Genomic DNA, 22719 nt, shown 5'->3' with positions numbered 1-22719 from the left:
TGTGAACGAGGGACGGATGAGCTGCACGGCAGCGCACCAGTGATGGTTTTTCCACCACACGGACACAAGGGGCATGTGGCCCTGAGAGCAGGTGACAGTGAGATGCTCAGGAAGTGGTGAGTTCTGAGTACGTGTATCTGCACCTCTGCTCTTAACATGGTTTATTGAAGTCTACGTGATTCGGTTTCTGACAATGGCTGTGTCACCACCAGCGCTGGTGCGCCACCAATGATGGTAACTAACCAACTCTGAGGACAGAGAGAGTGAAACCAGAGCCCGGGAGGGGAGAAGTCACAGGGAAACACAAGCTGGGAAAGTGGGAGCAAGTGCAGAGACTGACACGGTGATTAAAGAAATACAATGCTCAGTCGAGGATGGAAGATGAAACTGAGGAGGTTCCGTAAAAGTTGGACAATGTGACAGAGGAAGAAAGGGAGAGAAAAGACAGGAAAGCCAGGGGATCGATTCAGGGGCCCACACCTAACCGACGGGAGTTCCAGGTGAGAGCAAAAAATGAAGAATTATCAGAGAAACAATACAAAGAAAATTCCAGAACAGAAGGACCCACATTCACAGAATGAGGTGCCCAGCAGCGCAAGGAATGCAAAGACGGCCACACTAGGCCCCGGGTGGTGAGATCTGAGGGCCTAGGACCAGGGGAGTACTGACAGCTTCCAGAAAACAGGCCCCACCATCACCCCTCAGGAGCCAGGCCACCTGCCAGCTAGGAGGCAGCAAAATGCCTTTAAAATCCCAAAGCAGGACGATTTCTCACCTATAATCCTACCCAGAGCCAAATTATCAAACACACGAGGGAAAAACAGAAACAGGTTTCAAACGTCAGTGCTCAGAGCTCACACCTCCCTTACATCCTTTCTCAGAAAGCTACTGAAGGATTCGCTCCACCAAAACAAGGGAGCCGGTTCCCAGGTCTTCCTGAGAAGGAAGGACGGCCGGGAACAGGAGCCCCGTGTTGCGACAGGAGGAGGGGCAGAGGGAGCGAGAGAGAGAGGCCAGAGGGAGCGGGAGATGGCTCAGAGCTGCCGGAGGTCTGTGCGCTGAAACGCGAGGTTACGGGTCTGGCAGACTGTGAGGATGACTTAGGAACACACACGGACAAAAGAGGGGCACACACTCAAAACAAAGCCGTTTCCACCCCAGGGAAAGCGAGGAGGGCAACCGGCAGGAATGGCTGCTGTCCACGCAGGCTGCTCCGAATGGTTCAGGTGAGAAGAGAAAACATTTTTCTTAACTGCCTTGAGCCTGGACCAACCCAGACACCACCATTCAGGAGCTGGGCGGGTGTGGACCCAGCCAGGCGGCCCCTCACTCCCGGCTGTTCCCCACCACGCTGCCGAGGCGAGTGGAGGACGAGACCCAGTTCTGTCTGCAGACGCACATGCAGGCTTTCAGCACGGGCCTCATCCGGCTCCGTGCCTTGTTCACTTCATCGGCACACGCCAGATTCCCGGTCGCCTCCACTAGACCCTACCTCTCGTTCCCAAATGGTCTTCAAAATAATCCACATGAGGGACCGGCCTGGTGGTGCAGTGGTTAAGTTCACACGTTCCATCTTGGCGGCCAGGGGTTCACTAGTTCGGATCCTGGGTGTGGACGTACGCACTGCTTGGCAAGCCATGCTGTGGCAGGCGTCCCATATAAAATAGAGGAAGATGGCCCAGATGTTAGCTCAGGGCCAGTCTTCCTCAGCAAAACAAAAAGAAAAAGAGGAGGATTGGTGGCAGATGTTAGCTCAGGGCTAATCTTCCTCAAAACAAAACAATCCACACGAATAGCAAAGGTCAGCAGCATTCGCTGCTTTCTTTTTTGACAAGTACTCGTTGTTTTGTATAATTTAAACACTGCTAAGCAGAGCACACACCACACCACCGAGGCGGCCACGATGCTCCTCCAGAAACACTGCTGCGCCATCGCCGAGGAACGCACATTGGAAACACCCAAGGAAAATGCTATTCTTCTCCACATTTCTGACAAGTGGAGGGAGGGAGCCGGGTGTCAGGAGCCCGCCTCCCTGTGCGAAGGGCTGCCTGTCACAGAGACAGGACCCATTAGGAAGACAGGGTCCCACAACGTCGCCCCCTCTACCCTCACATAATTGCACTGGTTCACGAGGAGGGCACGATCCCACTTTACATGTCAGGAGAATGGAACCCACAGGGGGCTCTGAGCCCGTCACTCAGCGGCCTGTCAGTGCCTGTCACACACAGCTTTCCACCCGAGTAGGCTTGAATCAAGTCAGGCGGAAAAAACAGGCGTGCCCAGCAACTGGCAAGATAATGGCTGTTTCATGAAGTTGTGCCATGTGTTGCATACGTGCATGCATATACCCACATGCGTCGGTGCACACATGTACATGCATGCGTGCATGTGTGTATGTGTGCATCCACGTATGGATGTGCATCCACACATGTGAAGCCGCGTGTCATGTGGATCCCTGCGTACACACGTGTGCTGTGTGCACAGCACATCTATGCATGTGTGCACGTGTGTATGTGTGCATCCACGTATGGATGTGCATCCACACATGTGAAGCTGCGCGTCATGTGGATCCCTGCGTACACACGTGTGCTGTGTGCACAGCACATCTATGCATGTGTGCACGCATACGCATGGGTGTGCGGTGTGTGCTCTCTGTTGCAGCACAAAGCCCCTCTCTAGTGTTGTAATCCCAGATGTGATCAGTCACTGCGGCTGGGGGCCTGAACAGCAGGACCATGGACCGGGGGCGGGGTGGGGGAGTGCTGTCTGGGGTCTGCCACATGCACCTGAGGCGTTGGCTCCCTCCTGGAACTGGCTGGCTGTGAGCGGGGACAGGTCACAGAGGGGACACCACTCGCCACCACACATGAGGCGGCAGTGCTCCCACGGGCAACAGGATGCTCAACCAACGCTGACGTGCCCTCACCGGTGTCCAGGGCAGGGATCCAGGTGACGGCTGAGAGGCTGCTGCGGAGCCTGTCTGGCTTCTGTCTACGGGGTTTGCCCAGACAGCGCGGCTGAGCCCGCTCCCCACTAAGGCCCTACAGCCAGGACAGCGGAGGACACGCACTGCCCACACTTTCCCCTCCCAGCTGGGAGCAGAGACGCGACAGCCACCCCGAGACCATGCCCTGCTGGTGTCACCCCAGGCTGTCCCCCACCCCAGGCCTCCCCCCTGGCTGTGGTGCTGTCACGACCTCGCAAAAAAGGCCTTGTCCCCCCAGGAATCAGGGACAGGTTTCAGGAGCTCTCTGTGTCACACAGCAGTTTGTTTCTACTTCAGTTTCCCCAGATCTTAGGATGCATCCTCGGAGCCACACTCCAGCTGCACAGGACATGCTCAGCCCTGGAGTTGGGTCCGGCTGGACCCGCCCAGCGGAAAAGCCCGCAGGACACCATCCCTGGGCGCCCGCTTCCTGCTCCAGCCACACCTCCAGGGGCAAACGAGGCTGTGAGGACATCCTGACACTGCTTGACCCTCATTCCTGCACCCAGACCGGGCACGCATGTGCCATGAGTGTGCTGGCAGGAGCCGGAAAGGGGACAGAGAATGGCGTGGTGACAGACACACACACCAACCAACCCATCCTCCATCCATAACAGCAACGACGAGCAGGCGCTGGGAGGGCAGAAGCTGGTGGGTGCAGGGGCCGGAGGAGGAGGGGGCCACCACCTGTGAGACCTCACCAGCCCTGCACACATGGAAACACACAACACTGACTTGTTCTGGAGGGAGTGTGGACCTGTGTGTGGTGTGTGCATGTGTCCCTGGGCCCGGACAGCTCAGCAGCAGGGAAATAAAATAACCTTCCTCCACTGGCCTGACTTCCTGTTGACCCCTCCAGGGTGGCCATTGGACTCTCCAGGCTGGACGCTGGCTCCCGGGGACAATGTGGCTGTACCAGGAAATGGCTGGCCCGCCCCTGGGGGGAATGTGTGTCTTTCAACCATGACTTGACCAGGGGCTGCGGGTGCCATGGGGAGCTCAACCCCCAGATGTTTCCAGAGGCCCAGAGGACACCGTTGACACCAGGGGGACACTGAAATGCCACTAAAACTGGTGCTTCCGTCCAGGTCAGGGTGACCTGTACAGAGGGCAAACTTAGGTAAAATACCCTGCTCAAAAGTTTTGCTTTAACTGAATTTATTTGCATTTTTAATTTCCCCACCACCTCATAAACTTTCCTGCCTTCAAAAACAGCTCCAAGGTGCTTAACTCCAGTAATAAAGAAACGTCAATGAAAAAGTACCTAATTAACGGAAATTCAGAAGATTGCTGCCACTGGTGCTGGTGGAGCAGGGAGAGGATTTCTGAGGGCGAGTCTCAATCTCCAGCGGAGTGCATGCGATCCCTGGGCAGCAATCCATGGACAAGGCCAGTGTGCAGAGCCACGCGGGTGAGCACGGCCCTCGGACACAAGTGCACCGAGAGTGACGGCCTGCACTGAGGGCTGGTGGTCGGACATGTGCAGGAGGGTGATGCAGCGCGGCTGGACGGCCCTGAGCTCACTGCACCCGCGACCCACACAAAGGCAGAGGGCAGCAGGCTGATGACCCCCATCGTGTCCAGGGAGCAGTGCCAGTCTCCACACACAGGGACACACACACACACATACACAGACATGCATATACACATGGTCGTACATGAACAGACATGGACACAGACACACGGACATGCATATACACGTGGACACACATGAACACACATGGACAGACAAATACACACGGGCACATACATGGATTCACACATGGACACATATACACAGGACACACACACAGGGACACACATCCAACTGTTAACAGTCGTCACCTTTGGCGAGAGGGGAGTGACCAGGGAACTCACCTCCTACGTGTTTTTTAAACAGTGAATTACACTTCATATTTCTCTGTGAAAACATTCATACACTAGAACCTCACGCCCCCATGCTGCCCTCAAGTCAGGGAACGACGTCACATCCGCACAGAGGTGTGGCGCGCCGTGTGGGCTCAGACGTGGGCCCGGGTCAGTGTGCCCTCTTGCACGTCCCTGCCCCTTCTGTGTTTACTTACGAGGAGAGGCGGTCTCTCTCACACTTCCTGTGACCGCACGGCAGGAACAGCGGGGCGCCTCCCTCCCGGCCTCCCCCCAGGGACCCTCTAATCCCACACAGCCCAGCACTGATGCAGGACTGAACAGAGACACTGCCCTTGCCTGCAACCCCCTCACACCACAGATGCCAAAAGAGGTCTTTGTAGTAACAGGCTCAACAAAATAAACTAGGAAAAATACTTGTGACACAAATGCCTGGACCTGGAATTCCTAATAAACGCAGAGACCTAACCAACCTGGGCCCCAGCCCAACACACCAGGGAATTAGAATTACATACGTACATAACCAGCCAATAAACTCAGAGAGTGCTGCGTACCCCGGAAGTAGAGCTGTGTTCATTAAAAGCGCCCCACCGACCGGGCAAAGCAGGTCCTCGAGATGGGGCCACACATGCCGACACCACAGACCACGCCGAGAGACTGCTGAGAAGCGATGATCCTGCAGGCCGCCCGCGGTACAGGAGGTGCAGGAGAGATGGGGGCTTGCCTTCTTGTTCGTACAAGTTAAACTGGCATTTCTCTTTCCTCTAAAACTGGAAATACATGGCTGACCATGTACTGAGCAAAATTGAGAGCCCTCTCTTTACATCAGACCTCATGATGAGGCCCCTACAGCCCACAAGAGAAGATGGAGCATGTTGGTGCCTAGAGCAGGGCTGTCAGCCCAGAGAGCAGGGGAGGAAGCACAGGCAGGTGGGCGGGAGAGGCGGAGGGAAGAAGAAAACCAGGTGATGCGTGGGCCTCCAGGCACCCAGCACCCACTCCCCGAGGGCTCCTCCTCAAGCCAGCCCCAAGGGACGGCAGCCAAGTCCAGATCTTTGCCTCCAAGAGCACACAGGGACAAGGACCCGCCTTCTGCTGGATCCCGCTGAGGCCTCGACAAAGCCTCCACTTTGCTAAGATGGGATACAGATGGAGACAGACGGTGCTTCTGCCTCTCGATACTTCCTGATCGTTTCTGGGAAGGAGTCTTCAGAAACCTCTGCTCTGAAAATACCGGGAAACAAGAACATTTAAACACTTCAACTGTGTTCGCAGAATCTTGGCATCACTTCTGGGAAGGCGCTGGAAAGAAGCTCCTGCTGAGGCGCTTAACTTCTGGGCCGGGCGGCCGAACCCCTGACCCAGGATCCGCCGGGCCTTCATGCGCTTGTGCAACAGCGGGAGAGAGTGAGTGTACAATCGCTCACCCCTGAATGGAGGAAGTGCAACCCACCAGTCACCAGGTGCAAGAGCTGGTCCCCAACCCCTGACTGTTGCCACTTCCCTGAAAACACACCCTTCAAATGCGAGCCAGGGTCACAGCGAGCGAGAGGCCACTGATCAGAAAAGGATCACCCACCCGTCCACTAACTGCGCTGAAGTCCACAGGTGGGAGGCGACAAAGGAAAAGGCAGAGATACACACAACACGTCCAAGAAAATGAGTTCCTGATGAACCCATTTAGATTCACGTTTTTCTTTGTCTTTGATTGTTTTTACGCCAAACAGAATTCCCACAGAGGAGCAGCGAGTTGCTGTAGTGTGTCTGTTATTCTGTTGCAGTAAACTTTCAGACAAAGGGAATCAGAGCTGCACACCCAGAGGTCACAGACGCAGGGTCAAGGAGGGCGCCAGGGCTGGTGAACCCACGCTGACCCCTCTGTGACTGTGAACAACCCAATGTATTTTTTAAACCTTAGAATCAAACTCTAGCATCTTTCGTGGTTGAGGTATTTTTGTTTTTCTTTTACTTAAAGAGCTTACATAGTTTTCGCCATTTTCTGAAGACTGCTGAGAGGCAGGAGAGGCTCTACGGAAATACTGTTGACACCCCATCCCTCCCACACAGCCCCCCAGGAGTGGGGCCAGTCACGCCCGCAGCACAGCGAATAGTTTGTACCCGGTCTGCATGTCTACCCATGGGACACGATTTCCAGTCACGGGGGCCCCTCAGTGCCCACCACGTCCCCTGAATCCTGAGCAAACAGCTGAGTTAGACGAGACTCCATACTAGCAGGCAGAAGTGGCCAGGATTCAACGGGTCCCACCACGGCGGGGCCCTGACACTGATGCTGGGGCCTTCCCACGGCAGCGGCTGCTTCTGACAGCCAACTTGTATCAAAAACATCTCACACACGAGCAGGCAGAGATGTCCTGAACAAGGCCACGTCCACCCAGGACATGGACCCCACGTCTCCTGTTTAAACACGGGGGGAGGAGTGGCACCAGCCATGGGCAGGGGACGGCAACCCCAGGAACCGTGCACACGGGGCTGTCCTCTCCCAGGCAGGTGGCCCAGCGACACCTGGAGACTGCAAAACAGAAGGGAGAGAGAAAGTGCTTCACGCCTGAGTGAGAGGGTTACACACACAACGCGAAGGCCAAGGATTTTAAAACCGAAAAACTTCTTTGCTCTGGAAATGCAAGAAGGCTTTGTCACTTTAACAAGTAAAAGCCCAGAGCTGCTTGTTCTGAGGGTGGACAGGCGCGTATCCCATTCCCCCTAATTCCACGGTGTTGACCAACAGTGACAGCAGCTCAGAGCAGCCGCATGACGTCTGTATTCTCAACAACTCGCACGACGCGCTGGCACAGTGGCATCCTCGCCTCCTGCCTCTATGGCAAGTCTCCATATCTGCCTTCCGCCACCCAGCTTCGAGCTCGAGGTCCCCGGGTATAAATACACACTTCCGCCCTCTGTCACCGCGAGGGCCCGGCCACGGCTGGCCGTCTGCACCCTTCACCGCGGCAATTTCTCCATTCTCGACAGAAAAACCCACGAGCTATAATTAGTTGTCATCATACTGAAGGAGGCAGAAGACCTGCTCCTGGAGTCATCGCCCATCCTCTGCTCTCAGGAGGCACGCAGGGAGAAAGACACAGTGGTCCATTTGCAAAATAAAGGAATGACATCCATCAGCTCTCCCACTCACCAGAAACCCGGCCTTCCCCCACCCCACGCCCAATCACACAGGAGTGTGTGGGAGCCCCCACCAGGCCCTGAGGGCAGCTGTCTAAGGGCCTCTGAGGACAACAGCACAGAGCCAAGGGAAGCGGGCCTTCATCTTGCCTACATTCTGCAAATGTGACCCCACCTTCCAAAGGTCCCTCGCCCCAGGTGCGATGCGGCTAGGCACAGGGCTCTGTGGTCAGAACGACCTGGGTCCCAGGCCTGGCTTCTCCACCTGCCAGCTGTGTCTTGGGGAAGTCACTGGGCCTCAGTTTCCTCATCCAGAAAGTGGGCATCCTAAGAGTAGCACCGATCTCATCTGGTTGCCATGAGGAACCCATGTAAAGAGCTTAGAACAGCGCCTGGCACCCAGGACACACTGCACAAGTATGGACCACAACTCTCCCCACCTGTGAAGCAGAGCCGATTATACCCACGCTTGCTAATTACCTGCCTTGCTAACGACATCCTACCTTGTGGGATATAAAGTAGGGTTCCACTGCATGTCCCAGCCCGCCCCTAAAACTGACCAGGGCTCCACCAGCCTCCTCCTGCCCAGGGCAGCTCCAGGCTGCGGCCACGTCCACACTCTCCTGGGAGCCGCGGTTGTGGATGGGGAGGGGGCCTCCAGCCACTCCTGGTCAATCTCCTCACCTTGGCCCAGAATCCCCCCCGAGGCATCCACGGCAGAGTGAAATGAGGACCCTCAACGGCAACCAGCCCTCCAACCCATGCGCCCTGTCTGGGGTGGGTTTGCACATTAAAGCAAGAATGCCATTTCCCACCTGAGAGGGCGGCCATGAGACAGGCGGGCTGTCGGGGCAGCAAGGGAGCCCGGCGGCAGTCACATGCCCTGGGCAACCTCTTGGGGCCACGGGGTGACACCTGCCAAGAACTTACAACCCAGCAGGTCTCTGCCGGGAGTTCAGCTGGATACAGTAAAAATTAAGGTTCCCAACAGCATGGACAATACATTCCCATGTGTGGGCACAGGCATGTGGCCACTTGTGTGTACAAAATTCAATGAAAAAAGGCTATCTGGGGGCCGGCCCAGTGGCGCAGCACTTAAGTTCGCACGTTCCACTTCAGCGGCCCAGGGTTCGGTGGTTCAGATCCCGGGCGCGGATATGGCACCACTTAGCAAAAGCCATGCTGTGGCAGGCGTCCCACATATAAAGCAGAGGAAGATGGGCACGGATGTTAGCTCAGGGCCAGTCTTCCTCAGCAAAAAGAGGGGGATTGGCAGCAGATGTTAGCTCAGGGCTAATCTTCCTCAAAAAAAAAAAAAAAAAAATCAGGATTTAAGTAAGGACCCACCAGCAGTGAGTGACCAGAGAGTGGCATTGGTCCGGGGTAGGAGTGTACTTCACTGTTTACTATTTGTATTCTTTAGCACTATTCAAATTCTTACCTTAAGCATGTGGTTTCCTAATTAAAATATTTTCTAACCTGACATTTAAAGTAAGATATTAAATTAAAAACTTGGAAAACAGAAAAAGGCCAGAGAAGAAAACATTTCAGACAATTTCAAAAAACAGGTTCTAATAACTGTTAAAACATGATCCCTTTTTGAAGTCGGCTGAGTGGATTTCATCAAAACAGAAGTTTTCAGGACAGCAGACAGACCACCTCATTTCCAGTCATCCCAACATCTTGTTGGCCGCCATCTTCTAAGAAACCCTGACAAAGAGGACAGCCTTCCGGGGCAGGTGCAGGTGAGCGTCACAGACCCTCAGCCCACTCGGGGCAGGGGAGGGCCGGCCGCCAGTACCCACAGCGCCCCAGTGGGGGGGGGGGTGTTGGGGGGGAGGCAGCCTTGCAGCCACAGCACTGCAGCAGGAACAGAAACCTGCAAGTGCCAGAAAGAGGGAAGGACCCGTCGCCTGTGGGCTGGCCGGAGGGCAGGGGGACTGGGTTTCCCAGGAGTCTGTGCACGTGACTTCATCTGCCTGCAGCCCGTGGCCCAAGCGTCGTTTCAGGGCTCTGCGATGTTCCATAACTAAACACAGTAACATTGGCCATTCAGAACATTGCCAACTTCCCACTTAAAATTCACTTTCAAAGACTGATTTTAACCACCAGCAAAACCTGACCAAGAACTCTTCTATCTAGAACACAGAGCCTACTTGCAGAGGTCTGGGTGCCCAAAAGGGCACCGTGAGATGGTCACAGGCTCTGTCCTTCCCTCTCTGGGGGCAGGAAACAGGCTCAGGACACTGGCTCGTCACACTGACTCGTCACACTGACAGGCGCGCTTCCCTCTACTGGGAATACCGTACATCATTTCCATGACTTATTTTCATTCAAGTCTCCTCTGAGTTTTTCCAGTTAGTTGAGCTGTGCTTTAAAAGGCATACGTTCCCTGCTATTAAACACAGTCAAGCCATCTAGCACATTTTTACACTTCTTTCAAGCCAAGGAGACGTCTTAATTTCGTTGGTGTTTATTCTGCTCCTAACAGTGGAGGCAGCAGGGTGTGATAGCCTGAGTGCAGGCTCCGAGGCCAGCCTGCGGGGTTCAGATGCAGTGCTGCCACTTCCCAGCTGTGACCTAGAACAGGTCACTGCCCCTCCACCTCCTGGCTAACTCCCCCAGTCCCTCCACCTCCCTCAGGTCCTCCCTCAGTTCATCCACTTCCCTCAGCTACTCCCTCAGCCCCTCCACCTCCCTCAGCTACTCCCTCAGCATCTCTTTCAACTACTCCCTCAGTACCTCCACCTCTCTCAGCCCCTCTACCTCCCTCAGCTGCTCTCTCAGTACCTCTACCTCCCTCAGCTAATCCACTTCTGTCAGCCACTCCCTTGGGACAGAATAAGAAGCTGCCTCACTTCTGGGAATGAAGCTGCATGGATGAGGACTTGTAAAGCACATATGCGTGCTACCAAAGTGAACTTAAATAAAATGTCAACACAGCAACACAAAGCAGCCCTTTGCCCTGTTGGTGCAGCTAGGACATGCCCCAGCGCAGGGAAGGGTCCAGCCAGACTCTCACGGCCACACTGGCCACATCCCAACAGAAACAAGTACAGGGAGGGAAGCAGGTTTTCTTGGGCCCACATCAGCCCCCACGCTGGCTCTCCCACTGACGCCTAGATTCCAAGCTCCTCTCTCTAAACCCATGACCACGACCATCAGCTTCTACTACCACGCCCTGGTCCATGAGCCTGAAACGGCTTGGACTGGGGTGTGTCCTCTGACCCCAAACTCGCTCAAGCCCACTCTTTCAGAGCCTGGACTCGGCCGCCTCAGAGCAACCTCAGCCCTCTCTTCCCAAAGTGTGTGGTGGGCAGGCCTGCCCCTCGGCTCCCCCAGTCTGCAGCCCTCTCCCACCCCTGCTGCCTGCCCTCCCTGTGGAGCTTTGAGCTCATGGCTGCCCAGACCTCCTGGGCAGAGCTCCCCATGCACCCTGAGTCTGTGTGATGTCGGGGCCCCACAGCTGGGCAGCCAGGACTGAGAACCAGCAGACGCCCCATCAGACTGCTCACCTGTCTCAGGGTCACCCTGCCTTCCTGCTCCACACAGCCTGGCTGTGCTTCCACCGGGACATCCTCGTCACCCACCCACTGAAACCTGGTCATCACTGCCCTCAGCTCGCAGGCCAGGGCAGCCTCGAAACTGCCCGCAGAGCCCGGGGCCTGGAGTCGGCCAGCTCCACGTGCTGGGTCTCGTGAAAAACTCAGGCAAGAAGAATACCGACCGTGCCACCACAGACGAGGGCGAGAAGGTGACCACTCGCTAGAGCAAAGAGGCGGTCCTCCTGGATGCTGCCCGCCTCACTCACGACCCGGCTTCCTGCCAGGCTGTGCTGCACTCGGCCCGTGCAGCGAGTGACCCAGGGCGTCACGGCCGCAAGACGGGAGGTTGCTCATGTCACACACGTCCCACTCCCCGGGCCACAGGGCGTGCCTGTAAATGCCGGGTATCTGAAAGAATCCCTCGTGCGGCAAGAGCCTCAGCCACCAGGGGCTCAGCCCTGCTGCCCCGACAACAGGGGTACCAGCCGTGGGCTCCCTTGCTGCCTCCAGGAGCAGCAGTGACAACACCCCCGCCCCCCGCCCCCAGCGCACGCCCAGTGAGACAGGTTTTCTGCACCACTGTTGCAGAGGAGAAGCAGACCACAAAACGCAACAACCATCCCAAGCCAAGACCAGAGCTGGCTCTCCCTCCCTCCAGGGTCGTGCACTGCCCACAGGCCTTGTCGGCCCACCCTGGGCTCCGGAACTGCCCACCGCACTGGGGTGGGGCTAGAAATGGCTCTCTGCAGAAGCATTCTGTCTCCAGGTCTGAAGTGATGTCCCTTCTGCCACTGACCTTCAGCCCCTAGCCCAGGAACTCAGCAGAGACGAGGGCATCTCGGCCCCACAGGAGGAGCTTCAGAAACGGGGGATTCCCCTTTTTGCCATTTGCCTGGTGGAGAAGAATCTGTCCAGAACCAGCTGGGATCTGGGGCTGGCTCAGGACTCTGCTCCGGGCTGCCTGGGGCAGGGTCCTGCACCCCCAGATGCTCACAGACCCCTCCAAGTGTCTGCAGGGAGTATGTGCGGTTTCACCAGGGGCCCAGCCTCCTCCTGCCCTGGCTGCGGCCCCCAGACCCAGCCAGTTGCAGGAGTCGAGGAAGCCTCTCCCCTCAGCAGCTGCCAGAGGGATGACCTAGGAGCCTCGACAAGCCCAGGCCAGAGTGGGGATGTCTTTTTTAAGTCTCAAAACCACAAAATGCCACTCTCTCTGCCTTCATTTTTAGTGACTCCTTAAAAATATACAGCAGAATTACAAAGTTAGGCCAGCTTGACCACAGGCCGTCATCCAGCTCGCGTCGACAAGGGCCGGAGCCAACACGAGGCCCGGCCCCTGCAATCAGCCTCCCTCCCGGGATGCGGCCTTCGCTCCGACTTGGCTTGGCAAAGCCCACTGGAGAATCCATATGCTCCGGGAAAAGCGTTGCAAGTCCACAGATCACCTCGCTCCCGGCAGGACACAAGGAATTTTCACCATTCCATCACCTCGGGCCACCAATCCCCACGGCGGGAATGACTCTAGACCTCTGCTCACTCTCTTGTGCACACACCACACACACAAACCTTTTGTTCTGATTCCCCAGCTTCCACACCCCTCCCAGGGCACCTCCAGGAGTGCCAACTCAGCCCCCGGGATTGGCTGAGCACTTTGCAGCAAACCTGTTATTTCTAGACTCTGCTGCCTCCAAGCCACGTTCAACCCACGCCCGGTCAACAGAGGACCGAGCGGCCACTGGGCGGGTGGACCGGCCTCCCAGGAGCACTCAGAATGGGACGAAGGACAACCACACGCCTGGTGTGAGGAAGAGGAGAAGCAGAGCTGAGGGCCCCACGTATGCCGGGAAGGTCCCAGCCTCCCCCTGGCCTGGGGGCTCCAGGACTTCCTCTGCTGCTGACACGGTCCTGCCATCCACATGCAGGTTCACGGCCAGAATTCCTATCATCTCTACTTTCCAAACAGCCAGCAGAGGTGCGACCCAACATGAGACCACCACCAAGTGACTCTGACTGGAATGCTGTGAACCCAGTACTGGACCGGAGCAGCCTCCCCTGCGGTTCTTCTCCAGCCTTCCAGATGCTTCCAGGCGAAGCTGCTGTGCTCCCCCACTCCCCTCCAGAGTGACGGGAGAGGGCAGGACCTAAAACGAGGCAGTGTCGGCACCGAGGGGCCTCGAGTCCCAGACCTCCAGGTGCGGCCGAAGCTGCCAAGGTCAGACGGAAAGCACGCCATCTCAGGAGGGCGCGTAATCCAGGCAGTACTGAAAACCAAGTGCCAGCGCCCCTCGAGACGGCGGGAAGGTACCTGGAGGAACCCCTGCTGCCCTCCCCAGGCAAAGTGAAGCCAGAGTCGCAGGGACCCTCGGAAGTAACGCAGCGCACCCCCAGTTCCAGGGACTCGCTCTGCAGTCTCCACACGGGGAGGAGATCTTCTGCCTTCACAAGCCACTGCTAGTGGGACCTGGTCCTGGAGCCTGGCCCAGGGGGCCTTGGGCCCGAGAAGGCCTGTCATTCCAGCGGGGCAGACAGTCCCACGGGGATGAGCTCACCCGCTCTGAGCCCTGAGTCACCTTTTAGATGATTCAGGATGCGTGGGACACGGAACAGAGGCAGCTGGCGTGTCACCATCACGCAGCATCTCCCAAGTGGGAGGGCTCCACGGAGGGGTGAGCCGCCACCCCCTCTGTCTCCTGCTGCCCCTGGGAGGCGTGTCCTCAGGGGACCACCAGGAAGGCACAGATGCAGAACGGAGCATGAACGAGGCAGAGGGGGCGGGCTCTTCAGTGCCTGCCTGGAGGTCGACCCTCACAGTTCATGGGAACCAAAATCAACTGAAACATGTAAGAGGTTCTAGAACATTCTCACACCATGACAAGCTGGGCTGCCCTCTCCGTCCCACTAGGGCCCTGCCACCCTGTCCCTGTGGAGGATGTATCATGGCCCAGAACGACTTGGCTTGGCTCGCAATGGCAGAGGAAGGCGCGTTCCTCCACTGGGTCGTAGTGGTGCCAGCGAAAGGCCTTGGGCTCGGCACACATTCACCACCTCGTGCACACTGGCGCCCTCACCCAACAGCAGGAGACGTTGGGGAAAGGACGCAGAGACAGAACAGAGGGGAGCCCAAACATGGGTCCTGGAACTGTGCCAGCCAGAGGAAAGCGCTCAGTGTTCCCACATTTTAGGACCCTTCTCACAGGACATGGGCATTTCCAAGACCGAGGAAATGGGAGTAATGGTGTGTCGCTAATCTCTTTTCTGGAATTGCTCAGCCAACAGAAAAATGGATATGTGTGGACACAGATCAAACAGCCCCACTGGGGCCTCGTTTCCTGCAGAACTGGACCTGGCGCATCGCCAGGTGGTCATGCCACCCCACCAGGCAGGACCCGCCACCGGCTCCCGGGTACGCTCTCCCTGTAGCTGGAGCGCCATGGGCGTGTTCCAGCCGCAGAAACATAACTGACCCTCCCGTCTAGGCACTCCCTTCTAACACCAGCCATGGCCCCAAGGAGGCTGGGCCTCCCCGAGCTCACGGTCCACTGGCAATGCAGGTCAGGCCTCTGGCATCCCATGGGTCCCTGATGACCACCGCCCCCAAGGAGAGCACTGGGGCGTCTCTATCCCAACTCCTGCCTTTCCTCATGCTGGGGACTTGAAGCAAGAACCCTTAGGGGCAAATGAGCGCCTGTGGAGGGTCAGCTGGCCGATCCATCAGGTCTCGTGGGGTGGGTGCTGCCCTGTGGGGCCGGGGAGTGCCGCGGGCTGATCTCAGACAAACGCGGCCTAGGCTCTGAGCTCCGGTCCTGGGAATGGGCCCCTCCCCTGCCTGCAAAGCCCACCGCCGGCCAGGCCTCCCACGAGCACTTCTGCTTTCCCTGTGACCACGCAGAGGGATGCGGTCTAGACAGCCACCCAGGGTGGCGCGGACACCATTTCCTGCGAAGTCGTTCCCTACCCTCTGGGCACCCCAGGTTCAGGATAGTGTCACCCTGCTTTCCTCTGGGCCCCACACCCCGTGTGGCCCAGTACCACCCGTCATGTCCCTGCCAGGGACACCTGAGCCACTGCGTGCCAGACGCAGCGAGGGACACGGGCTAGGCCTGTGGCCGCCCAGGTGGGCAGGGGGCAGCTGAGGAGAGGGTACGTGTCCTGAGCCATGGGCGGCTCTCAGGGCTGCACAGACCACACCTCGGAGAATCCTCAGCACCCCTTCACTTCAGACTGCAGGAAAGTGAGGCACAGATGGCTCCCAGCCCCTGCCTGGCCCTCCCCCACACCGGGCCCTGATCCCGACAAGGCTCCCGCAGCCCTACCTCCAGGCGTGGGGCGGTGGGCACCCCGGAGAGGAAGTGCCTCTCAGAAGAGCAGAAAATGAGGTCGCCCCGGGGTGGCCACAGGTACCAGTAAAAGCAGAAGGCACATCCTCCTTCTCTCAGACCTTGTGGGCAGCCCACGTGTCGTCCCTCAGTGCTGCCTGGGCCCCGCCCCGCCTACCTCCTCTCCACATCCCCTTCAGCCTCCGGGGACCCTCCAGTCACCCACTCTGGTCCGGAAGCTGATGCACGCCCGAGAGAGGGGCGGGGAGGGGAAGTGCAGGGCCCCTGTGGGGAAGTCGCCCATCTCAGGCCCAGGAAGCACCATGTCCCAGAGCACCGACAGCGAGGGCGGCCGGCTCCTTCCCCCACAACATTCACCCACCAGACACTGACCACCGGATACCCCTCTGGAGGCAGGCAGCCCCCTGCGGGCCGGCTCCCCATCCTCACTCCCTGCCAGCAGCCACCCCCTTACCCTCTGGCTGCCTCGTCTTAGCCTTGCTCCTCACCTGTGGGAGGCCAAGGACACGCACCTGGGGGCATCGACTTCCCCATCATCCCAGCAAGAGCCTTCACAGCTGGGAAGGAGTGAGCCAAGCCACCCAAAGACACCACGGCTGTGTTGACCTCTCACGGGAACCATCCAGTACCAGGGTGTGCCAGGAGCTGCCACCGCCACCATCACCGCCACCACCACCATTGCCGCCATCATCACCACCATCACCACCATCATCATCATCATCATCATCATCCCTGTTCTGCAGAGAACACCCAGGCTTGGAAGCTGCCAGAAGCCACACCAGTATAGAGCAGTGGGGTCAGCAACTGATGCCAGCCTGCCCCCACCACCACCTGGAGGCTCCTCAGCGCCAGAAAGCTAAATTTCCCCTCCGATGGAGGAGACCCTGACCCAGGTGGACCCCATCAAGTCAGTAAACACAGCTGGGCATAACGGCACTCCTCACGTCTAGTGTCTTATCAAAATCACAAACTTGCTCCAAGTTAGAGTCCAGCAGCCCTTTGCAAAGGACAGGTTCTGACCAACAGCGGCCGCCTTGGAATCCCTAGGCCGTCAGATGTGTCTCGGCCTCCGGGAGACGCTGCTCTCAGGGAGGTCTGGGGCGATGCCTTCCAGAGAGATGCACGCTGCTACCCAGGGCAGTCAAGAGTGCTCCACTCACTCTGGCTAGCTTTAAAAGTGAGACGAAATCACTCACGCAAACTGAAGTCCAGGGGTGAATGAAGAGAGACCAGTTTCATGCTCAGAAGAATGTGGCTGCCAGGTTTCTGTTCAATGTCAAGCTGTCTTAGATGGGGCATCTGAAAACTCAGATGACGGTAAAACCTCATTAAAAACTACAAAACTTGTATCGCAGTTTCCAAAGCTGCAGCTTCACCCTGGCCCGTGGTCACAGGGGGGCACCAGGCGGCGGCTTTGCAGGCGGAGATGATCACCAGCCTGGCTGCTCAGGACAGGCTCCAGGCCTGGGATGCCAATCACACCCAAAGCATCCTCAGGCGACAGAAGGTTCTAGAAACATTTTAGCCATGGGGAGGGAGATTACTCAGAGGCGAGAACACACATCACAAAATTTTAGAACTGGAAGGACTTTTTCATGATCCTCTCCCAACTTGCAGCTGGAAACTCAGAGTGCCTGCCCCAGCTCACCCAGGCTGCCCCAGCCCCGTGCCCCCCACCCCACAAGATCCCCGGGGCCACCTCTCTTCTAGGCTGGAACGGCTGAGGCACGCCATACCAAGCAGCCCCCTCACACACACACCTGCGTGGACCCCACAGTCCGCAGGTGAGAGGCCCCTCAATCGTCAGCAGAAACAATTCACTGCCTCTCTGGGGGTGCCTGCCCCCCCGGCAGTAAAGCTCCCACCTGGGACAAGAGCCGGCACCCGGCGGGCAGCAGGGCCCAGGATGGAGAAGAGGACCTGCAAAGGTGATTGCTCCCTGGGGAGGGCAAAGACACGCCTGGCTTTGTGAAGGAGCCTGACCAGCTCTGCCACGCTCGCTTCCGCAGCCTCCGAAATCCCCCAAGTTCAAAAGGATGCCAGCCCAGGAATGTTTACCTTCTCGTCACTTTAACAACAGAGATTTACGATCTCGGTGTGCACCCGTCAGGAACCGGCTAAATAAACAACAACATGAGAGCACGCTATGCAGGCAGCACATCCATCCAGTCAGCGCTCACTGATGAGCACAGAGGAACACAGCGTATTATTAAATGCAAAGAGGAGCCCATAAAACAGCACTTAAATGGACGCTTATTCGTGTAAAAGAACAGCCAGGGGAGCCCAGAAGGGCCATGGGCAGCACACCCTCGGAGTCCCAGGCCCTCGCCCGCGCTGACTCCGGGATCTGGATCCGGGCAAGGAAGTACCTGCTTCCGCGGGCGAGCGCGTCGGGCTGGGCGCACCTGCTCTCAGAGCCCGAGCCCCAGGCAGGCTGGCGGGACCACCTGTCACAGGCGGAGGAGGGGCGCCAGGTGTGAGCAGTGCTCGCTTCTGGGCGGGGGACTTCAGGGGCATCCGTAAATATCTTCTTTGGACTCCACTGTGTCTTCTAAATTTCTTTATGTTAGAAAATGCATTTTTCAGTGTTTTTCTCACAAAACCCTGTTGTCTCCAAACAAGAGCGGTTTCCCCAGATTCTCTCTTTCAGCCCTTTCTCCACCGCCCACCCTATATGAAGGGGAAGGTGGCCCTGAATTCTCCCAGGACCCATTCCTGCCACCCTCAGGGACACATTCCAGTCCTTCCATCCCTCAGCTGGACCAGGGCCACACTCTGGCGTCCCCAGCAGGACTTGGCTTCCTCACGCCTTCGTCTCCCTGGTGTCGCACCTCATTCACCTCCACATCTGTGCTCCCGTCGAGGTCTGACTCGTCTGTTGATCCCCCAAGAGACGCCAGAGCCTGGCTGCCTGGGTTCGAGCTCTGGGCCCCTCGCCAGCATGTGACCGGGGCCAGCAACCGAACCCCCTGCCCTCGGATTCTGAGCTGTAAGACGGAGCTGGCCTCAAAAAGTGCGCAGGCTATTTATAACACCACTTGGCACAACAGACCGTAACTTCTAATGACATTACTGACATCTCCCACGGAACGGCTGGGGTCGTCTGCTAAGCCTTTAAGGCGATCATCCAACTGCAGCTGCATCTAACCGGATAACAACAGCGGCCGTAAAAAACCAACTGTGCCAAGTTTCACATTTTGCTCTTTCTACAATGACTCTTCCCCAGAGACACTGGTCATAGAGAGGAAGAGCTTGTCCTTGGTGCCCAAGGATACCCACCTCATCTACGCACCTCCAGGCGGCTCCAGTCTCAGCCTCTGACTCTCACAGCCTGTCCTAAAAGACGTCACCTGCAGAGCGGCACCTGCTCAACCGGAGGGCAGCCGAGCACAGGTGTTGCTGACGTGGATACTGACTCATGCAGCGACCTGACACTCAGATTCCAAAGCAGAAAGTGTAAGAAGATCCACCGGGGGGTGGGGGAGGGAGAAGAGGAAGGGCTCATGCAGAGCAGCCTGTGAGAGCCAGGCCGGGCGGGGCATCCCCTGCCAGCACACCGGGCACACCTGGGGAACTGCGCTGCCTTCCAAGCGCCGGCACCACGGCTGGGCCACCCTGTGTCCCCATCCCCACTCATCGTCTCTGGCGCCCAGGGAGTGAGGCCCATGGCAGGGACAGCGGGGGTCATGCACATGGGTGCCAGCCTCCCTGGACACCCGCATTTGCTCGGTGATCCCTTTATTGGTTTAACTCTCTAAAATGTTTAGTAACTGGGATGACTCAGCTGTGGCTGTCAACCAGACAGCTGTCTCTCGGAGAAAAGAAATCAAACGGCCCTCCCCAATTTGGGTGTGGCCGCACTGGCCCACCTGTAAGCAGGAGGAGGACAAGCCTCTCTCCAAAGAGCTGGAGAGCCACGCCAGGCCAGGAAGTGAGAGCAGCTGGCACAGAGCCTGGAAGTGCAGACTGTGGAATGCACGCCCCGCACCTCACCAGGCCCACCCCTAGGACCACAGCCTGGGGGCTTCCTCTCCACGGGACCTGTCCCCATGCTGGTGCTCGAGGCACAATGAGAGCCGGGCCAGGCTATGCCCTTCGCCTTGCGCCCCCAAATCTGCACACAGCCTGGCGGCCGCCTCACCCCCACATTCCCTGCCTGGTGAATTCTCCAGAGGCCTGGGGCTCAGGGGTTGCCATGGTTCACAGCTTGACCTCACGTCTGCAGTCCTTCGGGCTCCCAAGGACCGTGCCCTCCCACGATGAGTTCCGGTCCAGGGTTCAGTCGATGAGTTTGATCCCTGCTCAGATGAGTGGAGGAAGGACCTCAGGAAATGATGGGTGCGGTTCCGTCCACACCAGATCTCCCCAAGCTTCCAGGGCCCGTTTCCCTTCCCGGGGAGCCCTGAGCTGCCTCGAGGACGAGAGCCTGCGAACCCTCCACAGAGCTCACTCGGAACCTGCCTGCTCATCCAAGGGGAGTGTAAGGCTCGGGCTGACGGGGCAGGGACAAAAGGATCTCACATACACGTGCACACGAACACATCACACACACATGCACACATACATCACATGTGCACATGCATCGCGCTCACACACCTGCACCAACCATACATGCTTGAACACACACACATGGAGACCAAGGAAGTGCGGAAGAGTGCAGGCGGAGGCAGAGTCCCTCATGGGTCCCACACACCTGCCTCTCACAGAGACTGCGGAAGGCGACACAGGGGCAACAAGAGCTGAGGTCCCCGGAGGGAGAGAGAGAGGGAACCCTGAAATGTGGGCCGGCCTGATTCCTTCTCAACCCAGAAGGTCCCTGGAGGGTCCACACAGTGTCCCTTGCACTGCATCCTGGAGCAGTGTCCACGGCAGCCGGCGGCCGGTTCTGACCCAGCGCAGGGTAAGATGCCCACTCGGGACTCGCAGATCCCGAAAAACAGACACGATTTGGTGCTGCAGATGATGCTTGAGAAGCGCAAGAAAGCAAAGGAGTTTCCACCTGAGGCTTTCCTCAAACACAGAAGCAACACCTCGTACTCTGCAGGACGGCCGCCACCAGACAGCAGAGAGCAACACGCGCCAGGACGACGCAGAGAAGCTGGAGCCCGGCGCACTGGGGTGGGAGCGTGAGCTGGTGCTGGTGCAGCTGCCGTGGGAAACGGAGCGGAGCTTCCTCACTAGCTGAGACCTAGAACCACAGGCAGGATCTTGAACAGATATCTGCACACTCATGTTCAGGGCAGCATCATCCACAACGGCCCAAAGGTGGAAGTAGCCCAAATGCCCATGGACGGATGAGTGGATAAAAACCGTGCTCCATCCACACAACAGGGCGTTACTCCATTCCCTGGTGGGGAAGAGGGCATTCAGTCACTCTGCAGACACCTCTGCCCTCCGCCCCTCCAAGGTGGCCGGCCAGCTTCACCATTGCCACCCAGCACTGTGCCTGGCACCTGAGGGCACCAGGAGCCAACAGGGCAGTCACTGCAAGGAGCGCAGACTGCCACTAACGAGGACCAGCGCGTGGGGACACTTGGCCCTTGACCTTTCCACAGGTCGTCTCTATGTGACACAGGAGTGACAGGATAAGTGGCACAGCTCCCCTGCACATGGCGAGAGGTGGAGGGTGGGCAGCATCTGGGAGCATCAGAAAGTGCTGGAGTGCCAGTAGCTCACTCCCTTTCTAGAATCTTCTGCCTCTGCTAACTTGGCCCTTCTGCCAGGGCCAATGCCCCAGGGTGGACCCCTGCAAGTGGAGGATACATGCAGTACTTCACATGGGAGCGGAGCTGACAACCGTCTCCAGGCGTCTAAGTGTCAAGATGGGCCACAACTTGGCCAAGAGATGCAATAATGCTTCTGGAAGGTGGACTGGGATCCCCCCCATGCCACCCAGGCCCAGGACACACCCATCGTGGCTGCCCCACCCCCACCGCAAGTCTGGGGAAGCCGGGGTGGTGGGGGGGAGGCTGTCAGGAGTCACGGTCCTGGTGTGAGCCAGGCTCCAGGAAACTTCTAGAAGACAGGATGTCAGCAGGAGGGTGCTGGCTGTCTTCTAGGCTGAGGCTCGGTCTCCCCACCATGATCTCCTGGACACACACTCCAGGCTGACATCCAGAAGAGACCTGAGGTTGGCGAGAATACAGGGGGTGTGTCTCTGTGTGCGCTGTGTGGGGTCATGTGGTGTGACAAACAAATGGCAAGCAGTAGGATATACTGGAGTCTATGAGGAAGCCATTTGGTGTAAACCTAATTCAGCCCGACCTTGTTTCTCCAAAAGGGCCTGAGCATGCATTGCACGTCTGCTTTAAGTATTTGCTGTGTCCCAAAGACAACAACAAATGGCCTTAAGGTAAAGATGCAATTTCCCCCCACATTGGCATTCCCCTAAGGATAAACGTCACTCCCTAGGTTAGGAACTGACTGCTGTGCTCATCTGTGACCACCCAGCTAGAGACAACAGACCCGCCACCCTGCTGTGTCCACCGAGACAGCAGACCTACCTGCTGTGTCCATCAATCGCTGTGCTGACAGGGCAATCTTGTGACTATTGTAAAAGGGATATTTCAATCACATGTGAAACATGTTCTTTGAGGGTATATAACCACTCTGTATACCCCACTTCTTTGGGGCCCTTCCTTCCTTGGGGAAGAAGGCCCCAGGGTAAGCTAGCCTGCAGATGTGGCTCAGAATAAACTCACCCCGATTTTGATTTATAGATTGGTTATGGATTATTTTCGCTGGCAGGTGCGTGTGTGTTCATGTGTGTGGTGTGTGCCTTTGCGCGTGCATGCATTCGTCTGGGGTATGTGCATTTGCGCATGCGTGTTCTGACATAAAATAAGAGCTG

General features: G+C 57.5%; 1 protein-coding gene across 5 annotated transcripts in view; it reads right to left on the bottom strand.

Annotated features, from left to right (window-relative positions):
• The window catches only part of LOC124233877 (semaphorin-4D-like), a 91955-nt gene that overhangs the window by 27171 nt on the left and 42065 nt on the right, over window positions 1-22719 (bottom strand). The window contains exon 1 of one of the 5 annotated variants that reach the window (XM_046651137.1): window positions 15846-15866. The exons of the other annotated variants lie outside the window; for them this stretch is intronic. The gene's annotated coding sequence lies outside the window, so the exon portion shown is untranslated. Of the gene's footprint in view, window positions 1-15845; window positions 15867-22719 lie in introns of those variants that run through there. 5 annotated transcript variants of the gene reach the window in all.

The sequence above is a fragment of the Equus quagga genome, unplaced genomic scaffold (genome assembly GCF_021613505.1).
Source record: "Equus quagga isolate Etosha38 unplaced genomic scaffold, UCLA_HA_Equagga_1.0 268.1_RagTag, whole genome shotgun sequence".
Taxonomy (NCBI): domain Eukaryota; kingdom Metazoa; phylum Chordata; class Mammalia; order Perissodactyla; family Equidae; genus Equus; species Equus quagga.
The sequence above is the reverse complement of the archived record's forward strand: the minus strand, read 5'-3'. Positions and strand labels throughout refer to the sequence as shown.